Source organism: Melanotaenia boesemani, chromosome 6 (genome assembly GCF_017639745.1).
Source record: "Melanotaenia boesemani isolate fMelBoe1 chromosome 6, fMelBoe1.pri, whole genome shotgun sequence".
Lineage (NCBI taxonomy): Eukaryota > Metazoa > Chordata > Actinopteri > Atheriniformes > Melanotaeniidae > Melanotaenia > Melanotaenia boesemani.
The window spans coordinates 1403156-1430364 of NC_055687.1; the positions used below are offsets into that span (position 1 = coordinate 1403156).

The window sequence follows — 27209 nt, forward strand, 5'->3', positions numbered from 1 at the left end:
GGGAACCGGACCAGTTCCTGATATCCACTGTTATTGGCTGTTTTTTTTTTTCTTTTCATGTTCTGATTTGTAGATGTGAACTTTTATTTAGTTTTATTTTAGGAGGTGTCTGATCGTGGGGTGCTAGAGGACTGGCTGTGGAACAAACCACCTACAGGCACAGATCTGTAACCTGAACATTTCCTGATTAGTTAAAATGAATCATGAGCGTTAAACTGCCTCAGCTGCAGGATTTCTACTGCAGGACTCTGGGGATGAAGCCAGGGGAGGGTTCGATGGCTGGGTCCTCCCCCTTCTCACCCTGGTCTCCCTTCAAATTGTCTGGAAGTTAATCCTGCAGCTCTGAGCATGAAGGACTTGTGTTTCGGTGCAGACGCCGTTGATGGAGCAGCAGAACTGTGAGTGACAGAACTTTTCTTCCCTCTTGTGCAGAGAATGAAGAGAAATGTGGGTGTTAATGATGAAACACCTTCAGGTTCAGGTATTTCTTTAGCCAAAGCAAATGCTCCTTTCTGTTTATTCAGGAGCCATAAAACCAGCTGAGTGTACAGTAGGGACGGAAAGTATTCACTACTCTTAATTTAGAGCCATTTGCTTGAATCACTAAAGTAGATTTTTCCTCAGTAATTCACACAGTTTGACAGAAAAACTGATTTGTAGACATTTTTGTAATAAATCTACTGGTTATAAGGTAAACCTAACCTAGTTGTTAGTAATACTAATCATAAATAAGCTGAATGAACGTTGGGGAGCAGATTTCCTACATGCTGTTAACACATTAGAATATTCACTGAATGAAACCTGGAACCTTTACCTTTAGTAAGAGAAGAAAATACACAATACTTTTTAAAAGTACTTTTGTTTTGATTTGTATTTGCTTGATCAAAAATGTAAGTTTAAATTGAGTTTGAGAAATATGTAAAAATATCTAAAATGTTAATTTTCCAGTAATTGAAGGTAGAATGTCACATTTTCTCTACTCACTAATAAAGACTTTAGTTTTAGTCCTTCAGGAAGCTTCTTTCCTGCGTTTGCTGCTCCATAATAAGCCAGTTAACACCGGCCACTTTCAGCTGAGGAGAAATGTCTGAGCTTTCTCTGTTTTCTTGCAGAGAGAAGGAACAGCAAGTTTAGCCATGTTGGCAGCATCAGCATGTCTCCTCAGCCTCGTCTCAGCAGCCTGCTTCTTTGGCATCGCTGCTCAGAAAACAGGTGAGTTTGAATACAACAGGTAACAATCAGAGTTATTATCATTATGCTTTGTACAACGAGTTTGGGAAGGATCTGCTTTTTCAGTGCAGTCAATTTAAAAAAGAAGATAAAGTGTAAAAAAGATCAAATTTTACAGTTAAAAAAAGAAGTGAAATTAAAAAAATGTTTTGCTCCAGTAAAAATGTACAGAATGTAAATTTTAACAATAGGAAAAATAAAAGATGCATTACACCAGAAGAGAATATAAAAAAATGGTAGTAATACCAGTAAGGCTCCAATAAGGCAGCGTCGAGGAGGAAGAGGAGTAGTAGTAGTAGTAGTAGTAGTAGTATTTTTTATTCAGTCATCACACACAATACAATAAATATAAACATTCTAGACAATATAAACTAGTTAACAGTCCTAACATTAGGTAGTAACTGAAGCATAATACTTATATATGTCTGTCCTACTGTCTTTTCAATTTAAGCTTCCCTCCAAGAATAACATAATAAAATAAAAAGCATTCACCATTGTAACCCTCAGAAACAGCTTTATAAACCATTCTTTTAAAAACCAAAAGCGATTTACACTCTCTAACATTTTTATTAGCATTGTTCCATAATTTAACCCCAACAATAGAAATACATCTTCTTTCTTTTAATCCCTTTTTGTACAATAAATTTACAAACATCTCTGAAATCATATTTGTACTCCTGTATTAAAAAAAAACAACCTTTGTACGCCGTCGGGGAGTGACTTTGTTTTAGCTCTAAACATGATTTGCATTATTTTATAATTTACCAAATCCTTAAATTTTATAAACATCAGATTAGTGTGATCATAGTAACTATTAATAATACTTATAGCTCGTTTTTCTAGTATGACTATTGAATTTATAGTCATTTAAAAGTCGACCCCCACAATTCCACACAATAAGATATATAAGGAAGTATAAGTGAACAATATATTATATGCAAGGCCTTATAGTTTAATATATCAGTAGATTTATAGAGGATTGCTTCTGACTTTGAAATCTTTCCTTTAATATAATCAATATGTTTTTTCCATGTTAATTTATCATCAATCACAAACCCTAAAACTTTTATCTCAAAAACTCTTTCAATTTCAACATCACAGATTTTTAATTTAATTTCCCATCAATTCCTTTTTGATTATCAAAAACCATGAATTTAGTTTTCTTAATATTGAGAGACAATTTATTAACATCAAACCAAGTTTTGAGTATTTCTAGCTTCCTCTCAATAGCATACAAAAGTTCCTTTAAATTTTTCCCAGAGCAAAATAAGTTTGTATCATCTGCGAACATAACAAATTTGAACCTTTCAGTAACATTGCAGACATCATTAATATATAATAAGAAAAGTTTTGGACCAATCACCGATCCCTGGGTTACCCCACAGGTAACCTTCCTAAATCCTGACACAGTCTCATTAATTTGCACACATTGCTGTCTATTATCCAAGTAACTTTCCAGCCAAGAGTAAGCTATACCTCTTATTCCATACTTCTCCAATTTTCTCAATAATTGGCTGTGATCTATAGTATCAAAAGCCTTCTGTAGGTCAATAAAAACACCAATAGAACGCTCATCATTTTCTACTGCCTTTGTTTCTTCTGCCATCTCCATTACTGCATATGTAGTAGTTCTATTTTCCCTAAATCCATACCAGTGTTCACTCAATAATTCATATTTACCAATGTTAAGATCCAATTGTTTTACAAATAATTTCTCTAATATTTTTGAAAATTGAGGAAGAAGGGACACCGGTCTATAATTATCCATTTTTAAATATTGGTATTATCTTTGCTAATTTCATATTATTTGGAAAAACACCTCTTTGAAAAGACAGATTACATATATAAGTCAAAGGTCTTACAATTTAATCAATTACTTCTTTAATAATTACCATGTCAATGGAAATTATATCAGTTGATGTTTTGTTTTGAAATTTTCTTACATTTTCAATTATATCAGTTTCATGTACTCCATAAAGGAACATAGAACTGATATTACCATTAGTCATATTTTCAAACAAATCTTTTTTATCATCAGGCACATCAATTTTGTTCACCAAAGTAGTTCCAATACCCACAAAACAGTCATTGAACTCATCCACAATACTTTTTATGTTGTCCACTGTAGCATCAGAGCTGTTTAAAAAATAACTTAGAAATTCTGACTTACAAGATCTATTCCGAATTATGATTAATTACTTTCCACGTCCTTTGTATGTTATTGCAATATTGCTTCTTCTGTAATCTCATAATGGAAATCAATTTATTCTTATATATCTTATATTTTCCTTCACTTTCACTGGTTCTCAATTGTAAATATTTCTTATAGAGTAAATTTTTCTTTTTGCAAACTTTTTGTCATCCATGGCTTTCCTTTGTATTTATCCTTCATCCAGCACTTTCTAATAGGACAATGTTTGTTATATAGCTCTAAGAATGTAAACAAAAATTCATCATCAACAAACACCTTGTCACAATTGTCTTGGTTGACACGCCTCTGCAGCATTGCGTGGACATCGGGGACAGTTCCCCTGGACTGGCAGACTGGGGTGGTGGTCCCCCTCTTCAAAAAGGGGGACCGGAGGGTGTGCGCCAACTACAGGGGGATCACACTCCTCAGCCTCCCTGGTAAGGTCTATTCAGGGGTGCTGGAGAGGAGGGTCCGTCGGATAGCCGCACGTCAAATTGAGGAGTAGTGGTGTGGTTTTTGTCCCGGTCTTGGAACAGTGGACCAGCTCTACACTCTCTTCAGGGTCTTGGAGGGGGCATGGGAGTTTGCCCAACCAATCTGCATGTGCTTTGTGGACTTGGAGAAGGCATTCTACCATGCCCCCAGGGACTCCTGTGGGGGGTAGTCCGGGAGTATGGAGGGCCGGACCCCCTTGTACGAGCTGTCCGGTGCCAGAGCTTGGTCCACATCAGAGTAATTTCTGGTGCGGGTTGGACTCCTCCAAGGCTGCTCTTTGTCACCGATTCTGTTCATAACTTTTATGGACAGAATTTCTAAGCGCAGCTGAGCTGTTTAGGGTATCCGGTTCGGTGGCCTCAGGATTGGGTCTCTGCTCTTTGCGGATGATGTGGTTCTGTTGGCTTCATTAGGCCGTGATTGTCAGCTCTCACTGGAGCGATTCGCAGCTGAGTGTGAAGCGGCTGGGATGAGAATCAGCACCTCCAAGTCTGAGACCATGGTCCTCAGCCAGAAAAGGGTGGAGTGCTTTCTCTGGGTCCTGCCCCAAGTGGAGGAGTTCACGTATCTTAGGTCCCTCAAGTGAGGGAAGGATGGACAGGCAGATTGGTGCAGCGTCTGCAGTGATGCAGACTCTGCATCAGGCTGTCGTGATGAAGAGGGAGGTGAGCCAAAAGGGAAAGCTATCAATTTACTGGTTAGTCTACGTTCTTACCCTCACCTATGATCACGAGCTGTGTATAGTGAGCGAAAGAACAAGATCGCGAATACAAGCGGCCGAAATGAGTTTTCTTCGCAGGGTGGCCGGGCTCTCCCTCAGAGATAGGGTGAGAAGCTCTGTGACCTGGGATGGGCTCAGCATAGAAGAGCCAGATGAGGTGGCTCGAGCAGCTGATCAGGATGCCTCCTGGACGCCTCCCTGGTGATGTGTTCTGGGTACGTCCCACCAGAAAGAGGCCCTGGGGAAGACCCAGGACATTCTGGACGGACTACATCTCTCGGCTGGCCTGGCAACGCCTCGGTATCCCCCTGGATGAGCTGGTGAATGTGGCCGGGGAGAGGGAAGTCTGGGTTTCCCTGCTTAGGCAGCTGCCCCCGCGACCCGACTCCGGATAAGCGGCAGATAATGGATGGATGGATGGATGGATGGATGGGTTATGAACTCATTTAAATGCTGCTCTGAAGACCATTTTATGTGTTCTGCATCTTCTTTATTGTATTCTGTGTGTTCCATGTCTTAACTCCTTGAAGAAGTCTCAGTAGTCCAGGGGATGTCCTGGTGAAATAAAGGTTAAATAACTGTTTCTTTTTCCCCATTCAGTTTCCCCCGAGTGTGAAAATGCCACTCTGGGTGACATTGTCTTCCTTATCGATGACTCCACCAACATCAGCCCAGAGAACTTTCAGGAAGTGCGCACATTTCTCCTAAACATCATTAAGAGTCTCGATATTGGTCCACAAAAAGTCCGGGTTGGCTTGGCACAGCACAGTGATGATGTCCGGAGGGAGTTCCTGCTGAAGGAACATATGGACCACAAGTCCTTGTTGGCTGCAGTGGAACAAATTCCATACCTTGAAGGTGGGAATGCCAAACCATTAACAGGCAATGCCATTGATCGGATCCGGGAAGAGTTCTTCAGGGAAGAGGCTGGGAGCAGAGCCAACCAGAAGGTGCCCCAGATTGCTGTGGTCATAACTGGTGGAGAATCCGGGGATGAAGTGGAAACCCCTGCCCAGCGTCTGCGGCAGCATGGAGTCGTGGTGTTTGGTGTTGGGGTGGGAAGATACAGCCAGACACAGCTGGAAACCATCGCTAACCGGCCCCCTGAGCATTTCCTCAACACCACGGAGAACTTCCAGGATTTGAGTGATCTGACCAACAGCCTGCTGATGTCAGTGTGCATCTCCATGGAGGAGAAGAGGGAAGGTAAAAGGAGTCATTCAATCTGCCAGATACAACCAATTAATACATTTCTACCAGAGTTTAAAATGCACAACCTGTGGTTTCTGAAGGGTACACAGATTCTCCTTATTTCCCTTCAAAGTTACATAAATTATATTTCCTGTCAGGATTTGACAAAAAGTGTTTGGTCAATAGAAATAATCTGAGTTTTCTTCAGATGGTTTGCCTCTTTCTCCCATATCTACTTATGAATCACCTTAGATTTGTTATGAAGTTCTCAATAAGTTTTTAATGGAAGCGCTCCATTGGATTCACAAATTATTTTTTAGATTGGTGAATGCTAATCTCTGGTAAATTAAAAGGATGGACCATTTCTCTAATTTAGTGGTGGAATTCAACCAGTGAGCAGAAAGTTCTGTGTGTGTCTGAAAAGACTGGTTTATACTGGGATTAAAAGCTCCAGCTGCTACAGACTGGGTTAAATATTAATTGTTGAGTTTTCGCTTTTGTAAGTCGCTTTGGATAAAAGCGTCTGCTAAATGACTCTAGAATAAGAAGAGAATAAGAATGAGTTTTAATGGTCAAACTCTTTGTCTGGAAAATTGTGCCTCCTTTATGCTAATTTTACGTACAGAAATGGGTATGTTCTTTTTAAATGTCACCGTCTACTTGCTCCAATGCATCCTTTACTTATTTAGATAAATATCCACTAGAGGGCAGTGCAGAGTTCAGAGTTTACCACTAAGGAATCTCTGTGTTGCAATTTCGCTCTTGGATTATTAAAATATTTTTTATTTATTCATTGATTTAATGTAATTTGTGCATATTTAGCATAGAGCATGTATGAGGCTTTGGAAGGATATGACTAATTGTAAGAAAGTTGTACTGTAAGTCGCTTTGGAGAAAAGCGTCTCCTAAAAATTGACTAATATAAAATGAATTAACTTTTTTTTCTGTCCTCTTTCAGCTTTGGCCAACAAGTTTGCAGATATTTTCTTCCTGGTGGATAATGGATTAACTCCCCCACAATTTAAACTGTTTAAGAATGAGCTTAGAAGGCTGGTAAATCAGACAGAAGCTGGAATGTCAGGATACCGTTTTGGTTTAGCTCAGTATGGTCAAGACATCAAGGTTGAATTTGATCTGAATTCTCACCAAACCAAGAAGCAGATTCTGAAAGCCGTTGAGAATGTAAAACAACAGCTACAGACTAACCGACCACGAAACCTGGGCAACGCTCTGAAGCATGCTGCTCGCAACTTTTTCACCATTGAGAAGGGGGGGCGTGCACAGCAAGGCGCCGAGCAGTTCCTGGTCATTGTTATAGGAAAAACATCAGACGATCGTGTTGTTCAGCCAGCTAAAGCGGTTAAATCCACAGGAGTAACTGTTGTAGGGGTGAGTCAAAGTGTGTCACAAAAAGACCTGCAGCGCTTTGCCAGTTGGGGATTTACACACAACACTCTGAAAGTAACCGAGCTCAAGGATATGCTCACCACCAAGAAAGAGGAAACGGTGACTGAAGGTGAGAATGTTTGACTTTTACCATCATGATGACATTAGACAACAGAAGAAACTATAGCTTAGCATCCTTAATAAAGCCAATCCAAGAAAAAATGGGAAGAACTGGAAAAAAAAAAAAAAATCTGAAGTCTTTATTTCAATCTAACAAAATAAAAAACTAAACTAATTTTACAGTTATACAGTTTATTATTGTGTGATATGTCAAAATTATTGTTAAAAGGGTAAAATTTCCAGGTAATCACCTTTTCATCATCATGTCATGATGCATCATCTGCCTACCCAACTTCTGCAACGCCCATGGTTGTCACAGTTCTGCTAAAGATCATAGATTTAGTTTAGCTTGTTTTTGGGGTTAAAAACAAAATCAGAAACACATGTTGAATTATAATGAAACTAATTTGCAGTGCAGATGGAGCAAAGCTGAGAGAGGAAGTGTAGATGATAATATCAACTTACAGGTGGATATGAACGATACCTGTGGTTTGGGTTGTATGTAGCATCATGTGACCAATTTATACAAGCAAACACTCCAAAGTGCTTTACACAAACCAATAAAATATAAAAACACAGGGACCTCACACACAGGTACAACATAAATGCTCCAATATGGAAACTGTACTCGGCCAAAGGCCAAGGCAAACAAAAGTGTCTTAAGCATAAATTTAAAAGCAGACTGTTTCCCTGTAAGTGTGCATTCTGCAAAGTGTTTCACAGAGTAGAAGCCACAACTGTAAATACTCGGCATCCTCTAGTTTTTAAGTCAGATGGAGCAACCTCCATCTGAAGGCGGTCCTTCTGACTGGCTGAACGAAGTTTCTGGAGGGCTGATGCAGTACAATGAGATCAGACGGGGACTCTGGGGCCCATCTAGACACTTAAAAACAAATAAAAAAATCTTAAAATCAATCCCGTACTTGACTGAAAGCTAGTGGAGTAAAAAAAAAGCACCAGTTATGTCCTCACATCTCTTCCTAGTGAGGAGACAGGTGGCTGCATATTGAACACACTGCAGGCGGTGAAACTCCGACTGTTCAATTCCCACGTACAGGAAGTTACAATAGTCAAAGGAAGAAGAAATAAAAAGCATGAATGACTTTTTCAAGGTGTCTAGATGAGGCTTGATTTTGGTAATAAGTTTTAGCTGGAAGACGCTAGACTTAACCACCGAGCTGACCTGTTGGTCCAGCTTAAAAGCACCATCTATAATCACACCAACATTCCTGGCATGGGATCCTCTGTGAGGTGCTAGTGGCCCAGGCCCAAAGGAATTAGCAAGGACGTAATCCAGCTCAAGGCAACCAAACAAGATAACTTCCATTTTGTTCTCATTTAATTTTAAGAAATTTAAGTCCATGTTTTAATGTCAGTCATGCAATTTAGCACAGCCTGAAAGGAGTCTTTGGAAGGCCCCTTTAGTGGCAGACCTGGACGTCATCAGCAAAGCAATGTAAGGCAATACCATGCTTCCTAATTATCAACCCCAGGGGCAGCACATAAAGAGAGAACAAAAGCGGACCCAAAACTGACCCCTAGGGGACCCTGCAGGTCAGAGGGGCCACTGAGGAACAAAACTGCCCCGTTTGAACAGAGATGGATCGGTCTGTGTGGTAGGACTCAAGCCACTTTAAGGCAGTGCCTTTTAAGCCAGGACAGTGGTCTCTGGTTACTAGCCCACCAAAGCTGCTGATTTGGTTCATTCCTGTTTCCTGGTGGATTGTATGGTATGCCCCTGCCTCTAACTGTTCACCATGATCTTTGACTGTTGTTTTCAGTGTCTCTATGCTAGTTGTTAGTCTTGCCGTGTTAATGGCCAGCCCATTTCATTACACATAACTTAATTTCTGAACTTGTGTTTTTTGTATGAATGGAATACTCAGTCTGTTACCAACATCTGGTAAACAAATATGTATTTTACATGCTGTATTTATGGGGAAATTACTATCTAATGAACTGCAAATACCTAATCTTGTCTGTATCCAATGCAATTCCTCTTTTAGACTCTCATGAATTTAAGTGTGCTGGTCTGATTGCTAAACTGAATTCTTAATAACTGATTACACTCTCTCTCTGCAGATTGCAAAGGGGCCAACATTGCAGACATTGTGTTTGTTGTAGATGAGTCAAAAAGCATTGGAAAGGAGAACTTCCGGCTGATACGATTTTTCCTGCACTCAGTTGTCAGCAGTCTTAATGTCAGTCATGCTACAGTCAGAGTGGGCATAGTTACCTACAGCAACACCCCTATAGTACAGGCCTACCTCAAAGATTATAAGGACAAGGCGGGAATCCTGCAGTTCATCAACGATCTCTCTTACCGTGGAGGTCGCAGAACCAACGCTGGAGCTGCCTTAAACGACACTCGGAATAAAATCTTCCAAGAGGAACAGGGCAGCAGGAAGGGTGTCCAGAAGGTTGCCATAGTGATTACTGATGGAAAATCCCATGATGATGTGAAGGAAGCAGCAATCGCTCTCCGTCGGATGGGTGTAACTATTTACGCTGTAGGAATAAAAAATGACAACAGAAACAAGCTGGAGATGATGGCCTCTCACCCACCCAGGCATCATGTTTTTAATGTGAGCAGTTTTGACTTGTTGAAACCCCTGAAGGAAAACCTGCAGAAGAGCCTGTGTAACAACATCATTAAGAAGTCAATCCCCAAGAAAGACGTCAAGGAAGGTTTGAACTTTTCTGATAAATGTCTTTGGATGCATAATTATCGACTGTGTAATGCAGGGTTTTCAAATTCTGAGACTGTTAGCTTTCTCTCTGAGGGCACCTTTACACTGGCGCAGACCGATACATGCACCAAATCCACTTCCATGGTTAGTTCGGTTTGTTTGGAACTATGGTCTGCTAGAAAACTGGGGGTCTCGGTTCAATTACCAGTGAGCTCTGGTGTGGTTCACTGGCAGTGTGAAAGCAAACAGAGAAGCCAGTGGAGCAGAGACAGGATGATTTAGGTGACATAGAGCAACATGGTTGATATGGCCGGATCAGGTTTGAACACCAAAGTAAAGGCAAGGCAAGTTTATTTGTGAAGCACATTTCATTTAGAAGACAATTCAAAGTGCTTTACATTAAACATTAAAAGCATCACAGCGGGGTGCAGGTAGCAGTAAAAACAAACTTTAAAAGAAATTAAATCAAAACAGAAAGAAAAAAGCTCAAATAAAACAGATAAAAGCAAGAAATAAAGTTCCAGTGTGGGAAATTAACAGCTGTTTTGATGAAAGGTAGGAAATAGAAAAGTTTTAACTCTGGTGTAAAACTGCTGAGTCAGCAGACCTGCAGGTTTCTGGGAGTTTGTTCCACATGTGAGGAGCATAAAAGCTGAACGCTGCCTCTCCACGTTTAGTTCTGACTCTGGGAACAGAAAGTAGACCTGACCCTGATGGCCTGAGGGATCTGGTTGCTTCATAACCAACCAGAAGATCCTGAATGGATTCTGGTCCTAAACCATTCAGGTCTTTGTAAACTGACAGCAGGAAGCCAGTGTAAAGATCTGAGGACTGGAGGTCTAGGATCTACATTCCTGGTCTTAGTGAGGACTGGAGTTCTAGGATCTACTTTCCTGGTCTTAGTGAGGACTGGAGTTCTAGGATCTACTTTACTGGTCTTAGTGAGGACTGGAGTTCTAGGATCTACTTTACTGGTCTTAGTGAGGACTGGAGTTCTAGGATCTACTTTCCTGGTCTTAGTGAGGACTGGAGTTCTAGGATCTACTTTACTGGTCTTAGTGAGGACTGGAGTTCTAGGATCTACTTTCCTGGTCTTAGTGAGGACTGGAGTTCTAGGATCTACTTTACTGGTCTTAGTGAGGACTGGAGTTCTAGGATCTACTTTCCTGGTCTTAGTGAGGACTGGAGTTCTAGGATCTACTTTCTTGGTCTTAGTGAGGACTGGAGTTCTAGGATCTACTTTCCTGGTCTTAGTGAGGACTGGAGTTCTAGGATCTACTTTTCTGGTCTTAGTGAGGACTGGAGTTCTAGGATCTACTTTTCTGGTCTTAGTGAGGACTGGAGTTCTAGGATCTACTTTCCTGATCTTAGTGAGGACTGGAGTTCTAGGATCTACTTTCCTGGTCCTAGTGAGGACTGGAGTTCTAGGATCTGCTTCCCCGGTCTTAGTGAGGACTAGAGTTCTAGGATCTACTTTTCTGGTCTTAGTGAGGACTGGAGTTCTAGGATCTACTTTCCTGGTCTTAGTGAGGACTGGAGGTCTAGGATCTACTTTCCTGGTCTTAGTGAGGACTGGAGGTCTAGGATCTACTTTCCTGGTCCTAGTGAGGACTGGAGTTCTACGATCTACTTTCCTGGTCCTAGTGAGGACTGGAGTTGTAGGATCTGCTTCCCCGGTCTTAGTGAGGACTAGAGTTCTAGGATCTACTTTCCTGGTCCTAGTGAGGACTGGAGTTCTAGGATCTGCTTCCCCGGTCTTAGTGAGGACTAGAGTTCTAGGATCTACTTTTCTGGTCTTAGTGAGGACTGGAGGTCTAGGATCTACTTTCCTGGTCTTAGTGAGGACTGGAGTTCTACGATCTACTTTCCTGGTCCTAGTGAGGACTGGAGTTCTACGATCTACTTTCCTGGTCCTAGTGAGGACTGGAGTTGTAGGATCTGCTTCCCCGGTCTTAGTGAGGACTAGAGTTCTAGGATCTACTTTTCTGGTCTTAGTGAGGACTGGAGTTCTAGGATCTACTTTCCTGGTCTTAGTGAGGACTGGAGGTCTAGGATCTACTTTCCTGGTCCTAGTGAGGACTGGAGTTCTAGGATTTATGTTTCTGGTCTTAGTGAGGACTGGAGCAGCAGCGTTCTGGACTAACTGCAGGTGTCTGATGGACTTTTTATCAGTCATTTAATCCTCCAGATGTTCTTTAAGTGATAACAGGCTGACTTCACAGCTGTCTTAATATAACTGCTAAAATCCAGGTCTGAGTCCAGGACCACTCCCAGGTCTGAGTCCAGGACCACTCCCAGGTCTGAGTCCAGGACTAATCCCAGGTTTCTGGCTTGGTTGGTAGTTTTGAATTTTGCTGTTTGAAGCTGAGAACTGACTTTTAATTTTTCTTCTTTGGCTCCAAAAACTATTATTTCAGTTTAGGCTTCATGTAACTGAAGGAAGGTCTGACCCATCCGATCTTTAATCTGATCCATGCAGGTGATCAGAGTCTGGATCGGACTGTAGTCTCCTGGTGAGATGGTTATGTAGACCTGAACTAGAGCATCTCAGTGCTGTGGTGTGGCTGAAAACCTGACTGGTCGACATCAGAACAGGTATTTAGTGTCCGGACGATGTGTAGCTGTTGAAAGAGGTTTTTCTAGAACCTGACTAAGAAAGGGGACGTTTGATATCGGCCTGGAGCTGCTCATGAGGGACGAGTCCAGGTTTTTCTTTTTCAGTAGAGGCTAGATGACGGCTGTTTTTAGGGTCTGAGGGAAGACGTCTGAAAGAAGGGGACGTGTTTACAACCTGGAAAATATCTAAGGCCATGCATCCTGAAACATTCTTAAAAACCCGGTTGGCAGGACGTCAAGACAGCAAGTGGTGGTTTTCAGATGGACAAGGATCTCATCCAGGTCTTTAGGACTGACTGGAGAAAAGTGTGTCCTGGTGTTCATGTCTCTGAGTGGACACAGGGACATATGTCCTCCCCTGGCATGGAAGCACTGACTGACTGCCTGGTTTTCTGGATGTAGTCGGTAAAAAAAAAGAAGCAAACTCATTCCAGGCCCGGTTGGATAGAAGTTCTGGGTTACTGACCCGGGAGGATCAGTTAGCCTGTTAACAGTAACGAACAAGGCAAAAAGTGTGTCTCAATCCGTGCAGGTACGTGAGTGAACTGACTGCAGAGCGTCGTGCGTACTAAGCTCTACCTTCGGTAGTGATGCTGTCGTGGGTCAGTGCGACCCAGACGCACCACTGACGCTCTGAACTTACCGGTAGGGACGTTCCAGCGTTTGACGGCGATTCTTCTGCTGCTTTAATTTACAGAATGAACTTTCAACTCTTGATTTTACTTTTTGTTTACTCCTTAACCCCACCTGTAAACTTTACCGCATCCAACTCTGACACAGGACCCTCCTCCTATTGGCTGTACATGAGTTAGAACGTATACTTATTTATTATAAGTTAAATCTACTCCTACATACTGCCTGATTGCAGCGTCGCTCTGTTAATATCCGTCCAACTAAGTTCTTCCAAAATCCAAAATAATGTTCACGTGTGTTTGCATGTCATCATACTTTATACTATTAAACGCCTTTAAAGGCCTCATTAGTGAAACAAAGGACCGTGGCCTCCACTGTTTTAATCCACCTCAGTAGATGACAATAGAAACCATCAGCACACGTTCACGTGTCTGCACGTCTCCTCCATACCTGTTAGTATAAAGTGTAATTTAAAACACAAGTAAAACCGCTTTTAAACATGCAAAGACTGACTGGATGAAAGTACTTTACATCATGTACATGTGTTCTCACTGGTGTTTCCACTGATACCGTTCACGTCTGTAACAGGAAACGGTTCTACTACAAATCATGGTTTCAAATATGAAACGCAGTAATGAAGAGGCTGAAACTTTTTATTAAAACATTTCTCTCTTGCCGCCTCCTCGTCTCCACAGCAGCGTCCTAGCTCCAGGCGGTAAATGCCTCAGTGCCACTGCTGGCTCGGTGGTTTGATGCCACAGTGACCTACGGTGAACACACACTGGCAGTTTATATAAAAACAAACATGTTTATATGAACTTTACGGGTACTTTGCAGACTCTTATCTAAAGTGATGTACAATCAGCTGCGGCTTAGTCAGCGGTGCCATGGAAACGAACCTGTTCTCTAACCAGCCGTGTATGAACGTTTACGTTTTGTTTACGTCACAGACCCCGCAGTGCAGAATCTGGAGGTCCAGCAACGATGAATGAACATACAGAACCTATAGCATCATCATTTCTAACACTTATAGCCCATCTACGTCCAGGAAACCGGCTAAAAAACTGCTAACATTTACGCTGCTAACTGTACTGCAGCCGTTGATCCATAACTGGTCAGGGACAGAAGATCTGCAGCATGCTGCCACTTATATTAGAATTATGATGGAATAACTTCATACTTACATCTGTACTAAACAGCCTCCACCTGCATCGGTACTGCTGAGTCGTTGGCCGCCATTATTCAGCTCTGGAAAACTGGTCCCTCCCCTTCCGCTACGTCAGCAAGATGGTGTCCGTTTAGTGGGCGTAGTGTTCGCTTTGTGACATGCTGGTAGTGGTAAGGCAACAAAAGATATTTAGAGAAAAGAGGGTGACAACGCCAGCTGGGGAGTTAAATCCCCAGTTAACCCAAAACTAAAAGGTCCAAAATAAAATGCACCAGGGCAGATGGATAACGGCGCCCCGCAGTCCCCCCAATATGCGCTACACCTTCCGCCCATCAGGGAGAGAGGCGCTAAGGGAAAACCCACTCCAGTTTCACACTAGATTTTTGGCCGAGTTTAGGGCAGCTTCCGGGTACTTTCAGTGCACCAAGTTCATGCTGAAATTTCAGTGCGCCTAAATATAGTGCTGAAAGTATAGAAGTGCACGGACTAAGACACACCCACGAGCATTGTTGTTCTTAGCAATGATGTCAGAAAGATGTGTCATGGAACAGCAAACTGGACCACAGTAAGTCGGAACTGAGGATTTGGTAAAACGGTTTTTATTGCAACGGTGAGAATATTTCCAGGGGAGTCGAGTCTGGTTCCACAGTCAGCTAGCCTGTGAGGGTAGGAGAACCAAGATGAGAATCCAGCGAGATCAGACGGGAATGTGCAAGATAATTTGCTCATGTACCAGCAGAGGGGATTGGAGCCGGCCGGGTGGTTTTCAGGAACCGAGATGGCAGCAATGGGGCTCCGCCGGGGCTGTGGAAACTGCTGGACCAAAAACAGTGAGTTGGTTTTGATAGTTACAAGAGCTGAATATCCAGACTGAATTAATTCTCCAGAAAGATCCAGGTAATCCTCCAGATTTTCCAGATGGGGGAGAGGCAGGTTCCGTAATCCAAATTCAAATCCAGGAGACAGTCAAAGGGTTAGAGTATCAGCAGAATCAAAAGACAGACGGAGTTACCAGACGGGGCAGGCAGAGTCAGGATATCCAGGTCCAAAACAGATTACTGACAGCAGTTCACAACGTCATCAGAAACGCTGCTCAGTGTTTAGGTGGCCTGTATATGTCAAGGACCACCACACGAGAGGGGAGGGCATCTGGAGAGAGACAAAGTTTTTCTAAGATATCTGCTGCGTTGGAGGGAGTCATTAAAGCAAACAGCCCCTCCTCCATCTTTCTGATGTGATCTAGCTCCACCCACAGAGCTGAAGTCTGGAGGGGTCGCTTCTACAAGAACAAGCATCATTTTCTCTGTCTGACCCACTTTCTGGTAAAAACTAGACATTAACTTTGTGCTTTGTAATAAAATCATTGATTAAAATGTTTTTCCAGCCAAAGATCTGACATTTAGCAAAGCTAGCTTCAGAGTGCTAAAAACATTACCTGTCCAGGTGTTGTTCTGGGCAGGCTGAGGCTGATGAGGAAAGAACACAAGTTAAGTGTTGATAAATGTATAGAACGTACTGGGTGAATCTGTCTTTTCTGAACCTTTATCAGTCTTTTTGTTGCCTATTAAAACAGGGATAAAGGAAACTACTTGCACGTCAGCCTTGGCTCATCCTGGAGAGTCATGAGTACCCACATAGCTGCAGCCTGGACCAGCACAGATCCATCAGATGCTGGTTGTTATCAGGCTGGAGACAGATGAGGAGTTTGGTTCTGTCCTGGAGGGAGGGGAGGTGGGCGCTGGGGCTGGGACGACTGGGTCAGAGCTCGCTGGGGAACTGGTGGGGGAGGATAAAGTAGGATGTTTTGGGGCTGGGGCATGGGGTCGGTTTGGTTGCCATAGTGACCAACTCCTTCATCCGGGAGGTGAAGTCCAGGAGGGGTGGGGAGGATGGGGAGAGGGGGGGTGACCTGGATGGGGGGTGGTGAGATGAATGGAGAAACCAGAAATCAGACTACAGAAATGTAATGTTGCGCAGTTGTTTACTTGTGGTGAAGAAGATTTGGTTTTTCTTCCTGGTTAATCATCTAGCCAAATTCTCTGCTTTCTTCTTGGTCAGTTGTCATTTTGGAAGATATCTTCCTCTAGTGAGTAGATGTTGTAACTGCATAATGTCTAGATGGTTTGGGCCACTTCAGTAAAGTTCAGTGTGAAAGAAAAACAAATAAAAAAAAAAGACGGGACATTTTTCAGAATTCTGTAGCAACTGAACCGAGTCCCCCCGACTATCCTGGTGTGAATGAGCCTTCAGGTAGAGATTAGGAAAAAAGACACCACAGCAGATGCATATACTGTAGAATCATGCCTTAAACCTTAAATTTCCTTAGAACCAAACTCTTGATTTACATCCCAACCCTTTAAGTCATTCTTGTGGTGAGATATGCCACATTTCCTTACCTCCCCTGAAACTGTTTGGAGTCTCCCTGGAGAGGCCGTCGCTACACTGAAAACCTCTCATCAGATATTTTATGAAGCGGCAATGCTAAATGAACATCAAGTTAAGAAAGCAGCATTTAAATAGCTTTAGTCTTGGTTCTAGAGAGATAGTTTCTCCATATAACTAACATTTCAGTGTTTAAATGTTAATTTTTAACCTTTCTTTGAAATGTCTAAAATGTGTTTTTTCCCCCTTCTCCAGCATGTAAACAAAAAGATGAAGCAGACATCTACTTTCTCATGGATGACTCAGGAAGCATTAGTACCTTGGACTTCAATGACATGAAGAAATTCGTTATTGAGTTCCTTAACATCTTCCATATTGGGCCGCATCATGTTCGTGTTGGGGTTGTGAAATACTCCGATTCACCTACTCTGGTATTCGACCTGATGGCACACTCAAACGCTAAGGACATGGAAAAAGCTGTGGAGAGAATCACACATGCAGGAGGAGGGACAAACACTGGGAGGGCACTGCTATTCATGGAATTTTTATTGAAGAAGGCAGCAGAAACTCGTCAAGTCCCAAAGTACCTGGTCGTCATCACAGATGGAGAGTCATACGATCAAGTCAAAGGTCCAGCAGAAACATTGAGGCTGCAGGGCGTCACCATCTTAGCCATTGGAGTAGAGAATTACAATGAAGCCCAGTTACATGAGATTGCTGGTGATTCCAAGAGGACATTCCACGTCAGTAACTTTGATGCCTTGAAATCCATCAATAATGACATCTTCACCGAAATCTGTGCTGCAGCAGGTGAGAAAACTGGAGGCTCAAAGTTTCATATCAGCATCATGGCAGCCAAAGTAAAACTGGAATTTATTTATTATTACACTGACATGTTTCATTACCATGTTTCTCTGTTTATTAAACCGTTTTTTGGCCTTGCTGGTCGGTTGGCATACTTCTAAGATTACATCAAGCGACCAAAAAGTCAGAAGTATTTTTTTATTTAATAAATCGGAGACGATGCCTCATAATGTCACAACACTGCAGATTAACATCACTAGCTTGATAGAAGACGCCGTTAACATTTACTAACGACCAATCCCATATCGCTCATTCCACCACCTGACTCCACCTCTTCATTTTGCATTGGTATGATGCTCCCTGGTTTTAATGATCAGTGAGCAAGGGCCATTAACCAATCATATACTCCCAAAGGTCCCTAGCAAAGGGCTGGATTACAATTACTCCTAGATCCTTATTTGAAAACAAGCAACAAACGTCTGGAAAACAGAATTGTATTGGGCCAAGGAGAGGGATTGGGAGTTATGAACTTTAACCACCTTCTGTTTAGTTAAAAACAAATGCCCTAACTTTTTTCCTTTATATATACCTGGTATAGCTCAGACATCTGTGTTCAGCGAGTGATGATGTATTGCCCCAGCCCAAACTATGATACGACCACCACCGTGTTTCACAGGAAGGAGAAGGTTCCTGTGCCTCCAGTCCTTCATACCTCCTAAAATATTTTCTCCAGCAGGGGCTGGTCCTTGTGACGTTTAGGAAACTGTTGAAATGCAGCACTGTTTTTCTTGGGAGTAGTTTTTACTAATTGCAAGCCAGTGAACCACAACAAGTTCATATGTATTATAAATTGTGCGTATTTATTCTGTGTTATTCTCCCGTTTCAATCAGCTTCGATTCAAATTCCTACAAAAGTAGGGAAATTAATCGAAAATAAGTCTGTGTAAAAAAAAAAATGCAATAGGGTCCTTTTATGTCGGTGACTTTGGAAGCTGCAGTTTCACTTTGGTTCTTGAAGTTATATGTTTGGTCAGAAATGGGACCAATCATCTTGTAATTGATTATCCTGACCCCAATACACGAGGAACACAGGACTAACATTGTTTTTTTTTCTGTCTCCACAGTTTGTAAAGATGTACGCAGCGACATTTTCTTCTTAACTGACAGCTCTGAGAGCATCTCAGAGGAAGACTTCATAAAAATGAAATCATTCATGAAATTGGTTATTAGCAAGTCCCCGATTGGGCGAAATGCAGTTCAAGTTGGCGTCATGCAGTTCAGCACCAATCAGAAACTGGAGTTTGACCTCAACAAATACCGCAGCAAAGAAGATATTATGAAAGCCATCGATGACATGGAGCAGATGAATGAGGACAGCCAACCTGAGAAAGCCATCACTCAAGTCTCAAAGTATTTTAAGCAAATCCCATGGAGGGCGTTCTGATCTGAGGCAGGTGCTGGTGCTAATAACAGACAATCGGGTAAATGATGTGGTCTGGGGCCCAGCTAAAGCACTGAGGGCCAGTGGAGTGGTGATCTACACAGTTGGAGTGATGGAGGCCATCATCCACCAGCTGGTGCAGATCAGTGGTACATTTGAGCAAACGTTTATTCAGGTAGACTTTGATGCACTGCAAGAAGAAGCTAGCCCGCTGGCCTTGGCGCTCTGTGATCCACAAAGAGGTAAGACTAGCAACAAACCTTCAGTAATAAACAGTAATGCATTCCTCTAAAACTTTATTTTAAGCCAAAGAGCTTTTTGTTACCAGTCTTTCTCTCATGTATTCACCAGAATGTAAGAAGACAAAAAAAGCTGATATTATCTTCCTGGTGGACAGCTCTGGAAGCATATTGCCAGACCAGTTTATAAGCATGCAAGTATTTATGGACTCGATTGTGAACCTGACCACAGTGGGCCGGGAGCAGACTCGCTTCGGGATCATTCTCTACTCAGATGAACCAGAATCCAAATTTAAACTAAAGGACTCTGAATCCAGGCAGCAAGTTCATCAAGTAATATCCGATTTGGTGAAAAAGGATGGAAACACCTACACAGACAAGGCTTTGAACTACTCCTTACAGTTCTTCAATGATGAACACGGCGGCCGAAGGAAACACAGAGTACCTCAGGTCCTCATGGTGATCACAGACGGAGCTGCTACTGACCGTCACAACCTGAAGAAGCTGTCTGATGCACTGCGGAGTAACCAGATTAGTGTCTTCAGCATCGGGGTGAAGAATGCTTCCAGTGACGAGCTAAAGGTCATAGCTGGTGAAGACGAATTGAAAGTTTTCTTCGTGGATGACTTTAAGAAACTAGAGACTCTGTCCGAGAAGATTTCTCCCATCTTCTGCAACTATACTAAACCAAGTAAGAGTGAATCAATAGTTCTGGCATAAACAAGTCTTAGTTTTAGAAAAAAATCTCAGAGAATTCTAACACCAAACTGATATTTGTAGACCAATAAATCAGCAAAAATTAACGTTGCATGTCGGCAGGAAAACCTGGTCACACAAATGTCTCTAGCAAAATGATATGTACCTGTAAATATACAAATCTAAAGTCATGTAAAGAGAGTACAGTTAATCTTAACATTTTGACTATTGGGAAATGATGAAAATCATCCTCATCTGGTCTTAAATTTCAGTAACTCCAACTTCAGATAATCAGCATCATCATGACAGACTGCACTGCCTCATAATTTACTGAACAGAAACTAAAAGTCAGAATCAGAGTGATGGTTCAGCAGCTTGTAGAAGCTCCTCCAGCAGGAGGTTTTCTGCATGTTATCAGTCTCTATCATGGCGGTGGAGAAATTCTCTTGTTAATTCATCATAATTTGCCTTTTGGTACTTTCACAAATTTGTCCATATTTTTGCTAGCAGTGCAAAGTTTGAATAATGCAAAGTTTTATTTAGCCTAAACCAAATGACAACTATGACTGTGTCTGTTTCTGAGCGACTCGGCAGGCAGAAAATATCTCTGTCATAGCAAAGCCAGCAAGCAGGCTCTGTTGTCGTAGCAACAGCAACAAACAGGTTCTATTGTGTGTGTAACATTATCTGACAGCCCCTCCGTCACACTCATTAGCTCATGTTTGGTCACCACAATTACACAAGTGCTCTGTCTTTGTATGATGCATGATACATGTAGGCTATGTATATCTCGGCGGGCAGTGGCTGCATTGGCATCCATCAAAACGTCTCAAGAAATTGTCCAATTTTAAATATTTTTAAAAACTAATTATTATCCAAGGATTCATTAATACATCATCTCCCAATCTGCAGTCAAATAACTCTTCAATATGCAATATAACTGTCCTTTAGGGCTTTTATTTGTTAGCCACTCATTGGTTTCTTTATAAACCTGGGTTTCATTTTCATCAGTAAGTACTCGTTGGCTATTAGTTAATTCCTCATTTCTTCGTTCCTTTAGAAACTAAACCATATTTTGTGTATCTTGTTGCTGGGAGAGCTGCTTTGATCAGGCTGCATCTTTCACCTCTAAGATGATTCAGTATTTATCTAATTTAGACACACTGGATTCAGTCTGATACAGTTTGTAATAACATCCACAGATCTACCACGATGTCTCACCAGCTGGATGTTCACATGCTTAATGTCTTCCAATACTGTGCAGACTTTTGTCCAATGCACCTTCTATCCCACAACAATCAGATAATTTCCCGATGGAATCACATCTCCAACCCAAATATCAGATTCCAGTTTGGATCAGCTAGTCTTTTCACTCCAAGTTAAGACGCATATCCAAGCTCCAAGCTGTTTACGTGTCAGGAAACGGAGAAATTAATAGTTAATCCTGCTTTATGTTGCACATAAAAACTGTTCTGCTGGAACTTTACAGCATTATACATCTCTGAGCACAGTTTTTCATTACTAACGTGGTTTTTGTCTTTTTCTTCAGCTCATTGTGAAAAGTCAGACATAGTCTTTCTGCTGGATCATTCCAGCAGCATCAACGCAGAAAATATAACAAACTATGACACCATATTGAACTTCGTGGCTGAAGTGGTGGGAAAATTTGAGATCAGTCCGGAGTGGGTGCGTATCGGACTCGCGCAGTTCAGTAATAACCCTACACATGAGTTTTATCTCAACGACTACAAAAGCACGAAGGAGGTAGTTGAACGCATCCGCAAACTGAAATACAAAGGTGGAGACACTCACCTCGGGAAGGCCTTGGAGCACATGAAGAATTACTTTACGGAATCAAGAGGAAGTCGCAGCGGCATCCCCAAGACACTGCTGGTAATCTCAGATGGCGATTCACACGATGATGTGGAAGATGTAGCTGATGAGCTAAGGAAAATGGGTATAGATATTTTTGCCATTGGTATTGGAGGTATCAACATCTTAAGGCTTCTGCAGACCACTGGCACCCCAGAGAGAATCTTTCATGTTGAAAACTTTAACGGCCTTAAAAGTATCGCAAAAAAGACTTATGATGAGCTCTGCAAAAAAGACGATGATGAGTCTGCTGATGATCCCTCTGGTAGGTGGTAAAGCTGAACTTTTCCCACATTCCTCTGTGACTGCCTGAAGTAAAGAAAATCTCCTTTTCCATTAGACTGCAACATTGACATCGCTGTGGGATTTGATATTTCTACAACCAAAACTCCCAGTGTACCATTAATGAAGTACGTGCCTCGGCTGGAGGAGGTGGTTCGTTATGTTTCTGGGATTCAGGACGCCTGCTGCACCTCTCCCATTCAGACCAAAATCGCCTTCCACGTTGGACCCGTCCATAGTCGGTCCTCATATGAGACAAACTTTGAGGCGTACGATGAGGAAGTGATGAAAAAAGTCTTAACCACATCGTGGTCGCAGCCGTCTTTCTTCGACTCTGCTCTGATTAACTTCTTCAAGGAAAAATTCAAAAACAAGTCAACAGCTAGAGTCAAGGTGAGAATGAGTCCTTGTTTTCACTGATTTATCTCAGGATGCTTACTCACGCTACAGCTGCTGCGTTGGACACATGCTAACAAACCACAGCGTTGTTTTGCAGCTACTTCATCATGAAGCGCAGGAGATCATGAAAGTTCAACCTGCTGGTCCTTGATTTAAGAGTCTCAATAAAGGATGTCACAATTATCCGATTATTATTAGAGAAATCATCACGATTATTCTGCCTGGATTAATTTCCCTTCCCTATAAATGTGTAAAGTCCCATGAACACTCCTAATAGGTCTTTAGGTTTTATCTATTTATATCTTCAGATGTCAAGTAACAAGATAACAGAACAAAAACGTAAATTGCATCTCAGTCCCCTCTGCTGTGTAAAGAATAAATAAATCCTACATGGTAACTCTGGGTTTCTCAGAGAAAACAGGTTAAAAGGCTACAGGACCTCGGCCTGGACCTGGGAGGCTTCTTCCTGGAAACTACATCATAAAAATTAGGGGTGGGAATCTTTTCAGGCACAAAAGCTTTTGTTCACGGTTCAGATGCCCCGATTCGATAAATATAAAACTCCATAATTAAATTATTATTGATTAAATATTATTATCTCTTTTGTGACTAAAACTACATTCTGAATGGAAACATGTAATGTGGTCAGGGTACTGTTCTTGAAGTGAACTGAGATCTTTGCAGGTGGACCAGAGTTTGCTTCATTGATCTGGATCAGTTTGATCACACCTCCCCAACAAAGCAAACTTTCTGAACAAAGAAAACTAGGATTAGAGTCAGAAGGAACGTTCACACCAGCCTTTCTGATTTGAATCCTCTTCCGTTTGCTCGGAAAGTCCGCTTGGTTTGGGTAATGGTGAATGTGGTCTACATAAAAACCGGGGATCTCCTGGTTAGAATCAGGGAGGCAAACTCTGGTCTGGCTGATAACCGGGGATCCCCTGGTTCAGACCAAAGAAGCGAATTCTGGTCCGGTTTCAAACCAATGAGCCCCTGGTTCAGACCAAAGAAGCGAATTCTGGTCCGGTTTCAAACCGATGAGCTCCTGGTTCGGACCAAAGAAAGCAAACCGAAGGAGGTGGCGGCATTTTCATGATCCCACACAGAAAGTCTGAATATTGAGGATCTTTAGGACTAATTAATGGCGGCGTTTTATACTGTTTTTGTGAGATCAAGTCACCGTGACGACCCGGGTCTCATGCAGCTTGTCTTTTTTATTAGGTGCTGCTGATCTTCTCAGACGGACTCGACGAGGAGGTGATGAAGCTGGAGCAGGAGTCCGAGCTGCTGCGACGCTCTGGTAAAACTGACGTCTCTTCTACTTTACCTCCTTCATGCCTCTGGCTGCTGTCAGAAGCTGCGTTTCCATTAAAGTATTTCGCAAAATAAAAGTGATATTTCTAACATTTCAATAAAGTGCAGTTCTGTTTGGCAGGTGTTTCCATTGAACGGTGTTCAGCTTATTAGCCGTTTTCTCCTGAAATCTCGTCCCACGAGTCCCCGCTTTGAGAATGACAGAGATTTCTAAATCTTTGTAAAACTGCATTTCACCGGTTTTGCTGTCAAGGATTATGGTTATATTTTTTCTTTAATTATTTGTAAAAAGATTTCCGTCTCCTCCTGCGTCTACTCAGGCTGCGCCATGTCTATTTGAAGCGAACTGGTCACGTGACCCGCTACGTCACGTCCGGTGAAGCATAAATGCAAGAAAAGTGTTTCCATGACACTTTTACGATAAACTTCTATATCGACACGTCTGAAAAAACCACCTCATGAGAGCGTAAAAACTTTAGTGATATTTGAGAGTTTTTATTAAATATCGTTTGTTATATAATTATATATTTCTGGGGTTAATGGAAACGCACCTACCTTCACTCTTCCTCTGTTCTTCACCCTAAAACAAGACCTCAGCTGTGCACACACACAAATTACAGTATGTTTTTGTGTAAAAGCCTCTCTGTAGACCAGAAAGCTCTCTGAATGAAGACCAGAAAAAGAGCAGACTTCTCTGTAAATATTTAAAACCACAATTAACTTGCTTTTAATTGACTTTTTTTTATTGTTGTAGGCCTTCAGCTAAATGCTTCCACATTTTCTGTGTTTATTTGTTTCTGTGGGTTTTGTAAGTGGGTGTGATTCATTGATCTACAAGAAGCTCAGCTTGTAATTATAACCAATATACACCAGTTTAGAGAGTGTAAGTCATACTGATGTTATTACAGACATAATGAAATGTTAAAATCATGCATGTGAACAACCAGCATACCAAACCCTAACATCCTAAAACGTATTTTCTCACAACGTGTTGCAACAGGACTCGTTCACACTTCATACAATGCAGAACCAAACCAGTCCATCACTCCTGAATGTGGAACTGGTTTCTGGTCTGGAACACATCATTTATGTGGCATCTCATGGTGGAAACTGATTGTTCTGTAAATATTTGTTCCAAAACCACCTGGGACGTTGCTGCATTTTGATGTAAATAGTTGTTAAAAAGTTTGCGCTTTGGTAAATTTGTACATTAATTTTTATTAATTCTAAGTTATAGAAATGGTTAAACATGTTCGTGGTTTAAAAAAAAAAATTGATGTATTGGTGTGATTTTAGGTCCAGTAACTTAATACAGAGATATCTGTAAAATCACATGTGAAGCTAATAATTAAACACAATTCTGCTAATTTTAGTCTTGAAACTGGACAATTTCAGACCTCATTTTTAAAAAACATCTTTTTAAATGGCTGATCAGCAGAAAATGAAAGATGGCAGCAGATCACCTTCTTCTGAACAGATTCAGTAGAATCAGTGTCTTTAATAACGTCTAACAGACACAATAAACGTTTCAGTATCTTTCCTGAGTCGATTTCTCCACCAGTTAAAATGTTCACTTTGAGCCTTCATCCAGTTAGTCTGGTTAGTGAACCCCGACTTCAACATTTGAATTTCTTTGTGTTTCTACTCTGCAGGGGTCGACACTCTGCTGACCGTGGCTCTGCAAGGTGCCAACCCCTCTCAGCTGCAGATGGTGGAGTTTGGTCGAGGTTTCAGCCACCATCTTCACATCCGCATCGGGATGCCGAGCCTCGATGGCGTCGTCCGCCAACAGATCGTGAGTCATTCATGTTGCTGACTGCAGATGAAAAGCAACGTCCAGACATAAAATGTGACAGCTTGTATGGCTATGTGATGCTGCATATATTTTGGGATCAATCCAATACCAAATAAATTCATGGCAAGTATCGTCAGTACTGATACCGACACGATGCAATCAACTTATATAATAATAATAATATAATTAAATTATAAAAAACAAAACTAATAAACCAGGACAATCAAGTTTATTATTGTTTCTCAAAGTCAATGAAGCTTTTCCACAAATCATTCTTAACAATACTTTAGTTCTTAAGTCCTACTTAGGATTTTTTCGGAAGGTTGTGTTATTCATGAAAATGTTTGTATCTTGGATTTGTTTTTAGCTGAGAACAAATTATACAAGAACTCTTACGAACGTCTGAGTGCTGACAGTTTAAACGTTTGTGTGGTTGTTGTCGATCAGTTCATTTAAATATGAGAATAAAACTACAGTTGTGTCTTTGTCCGATTTTTTTTGGTAAATTACAAAACATTTAGTTATTTTAAGATAAATAAGGAGCTATCGCAGATTGTGTCCTAACATTATGATTCCCTTTACCATGACATTTATAGACATATAAAAACATTGAGGGACATCTAGAGATATATATAGACATCTAGATACGTTTATAGACATCTAGGGACATGTAGAGACATACAAAGACATCTAGGGATATCTAGAGATGTATAAAGACATTTATGGCCATCTAGAGACTTTTAGGGACACATCTAGAGAAATATAAAGATGTCTAGGGACATCTAGAGACATATAAAGACATCTAGGGACATCTAGAGACATCTAGGGACATCTAGGACCATCTAGAGACATCTATAGACTTCTAGGGTCATCTATAGACCTCTAGGAACATTCAGAGACATGTATAGACATCTAGGGACATCTAGGACCATCTAGAGACATCTATAGACCTCTAGGACCATCTAGAGACATCTATAGACATCTAGGAACATCTATAGACCTCTAGGAACATTCAGAGACATGTATAGACATCTAGGGACATCTAGGACCATCTAGAGACATCTATAGACATCTAGGACCATCTAGAGACATCTATAGACTTCTAGGGACATCTAGGGACATCTAGAGACATCTATAGACATCTAGGGACACCTATAGACATCTAGAGACCTCAGAGAGTGGATCCCCATGGTCATAAATGTTGTTTTATTATGTCTGAATAAACTACAATAAAAGAGAGAAGAAATGTTTTTCTTATCAAAATAATTTCTAAGCGTTAATGTTGGACCTAAAATACACCTTCAGTCTGGGTTTATGAACCTGGGCCTAATTCTTTAATATCTTCTTACAAATCTTCTTAAATTTGTTCTTAAGTTGTACTTAAAGCAGTTTTGTTTATATAAAAACCATCAGATTAACATGTTTACAGACTGTAAAACTGCATCTGTATACTCCCGCTTCCTCCCTCCACCCAAAGACATGCATGTTGGTCTCTCTAAATTCTCCTTAGAAGTAAGAGTGAATGGTTGTTTCTCTGCGTGGTC

General features: G+C 41.4%; 1 pseudogene; it reads left to right on the forward strand.

Annotated features, from left to right (window-relative positions):
* LOC121641523 overlaps nt 1-27209 on the forward strand; it is a 69764-nt pseudogene that overhangs the window by 919 nt on the left and 41636 nt on the right.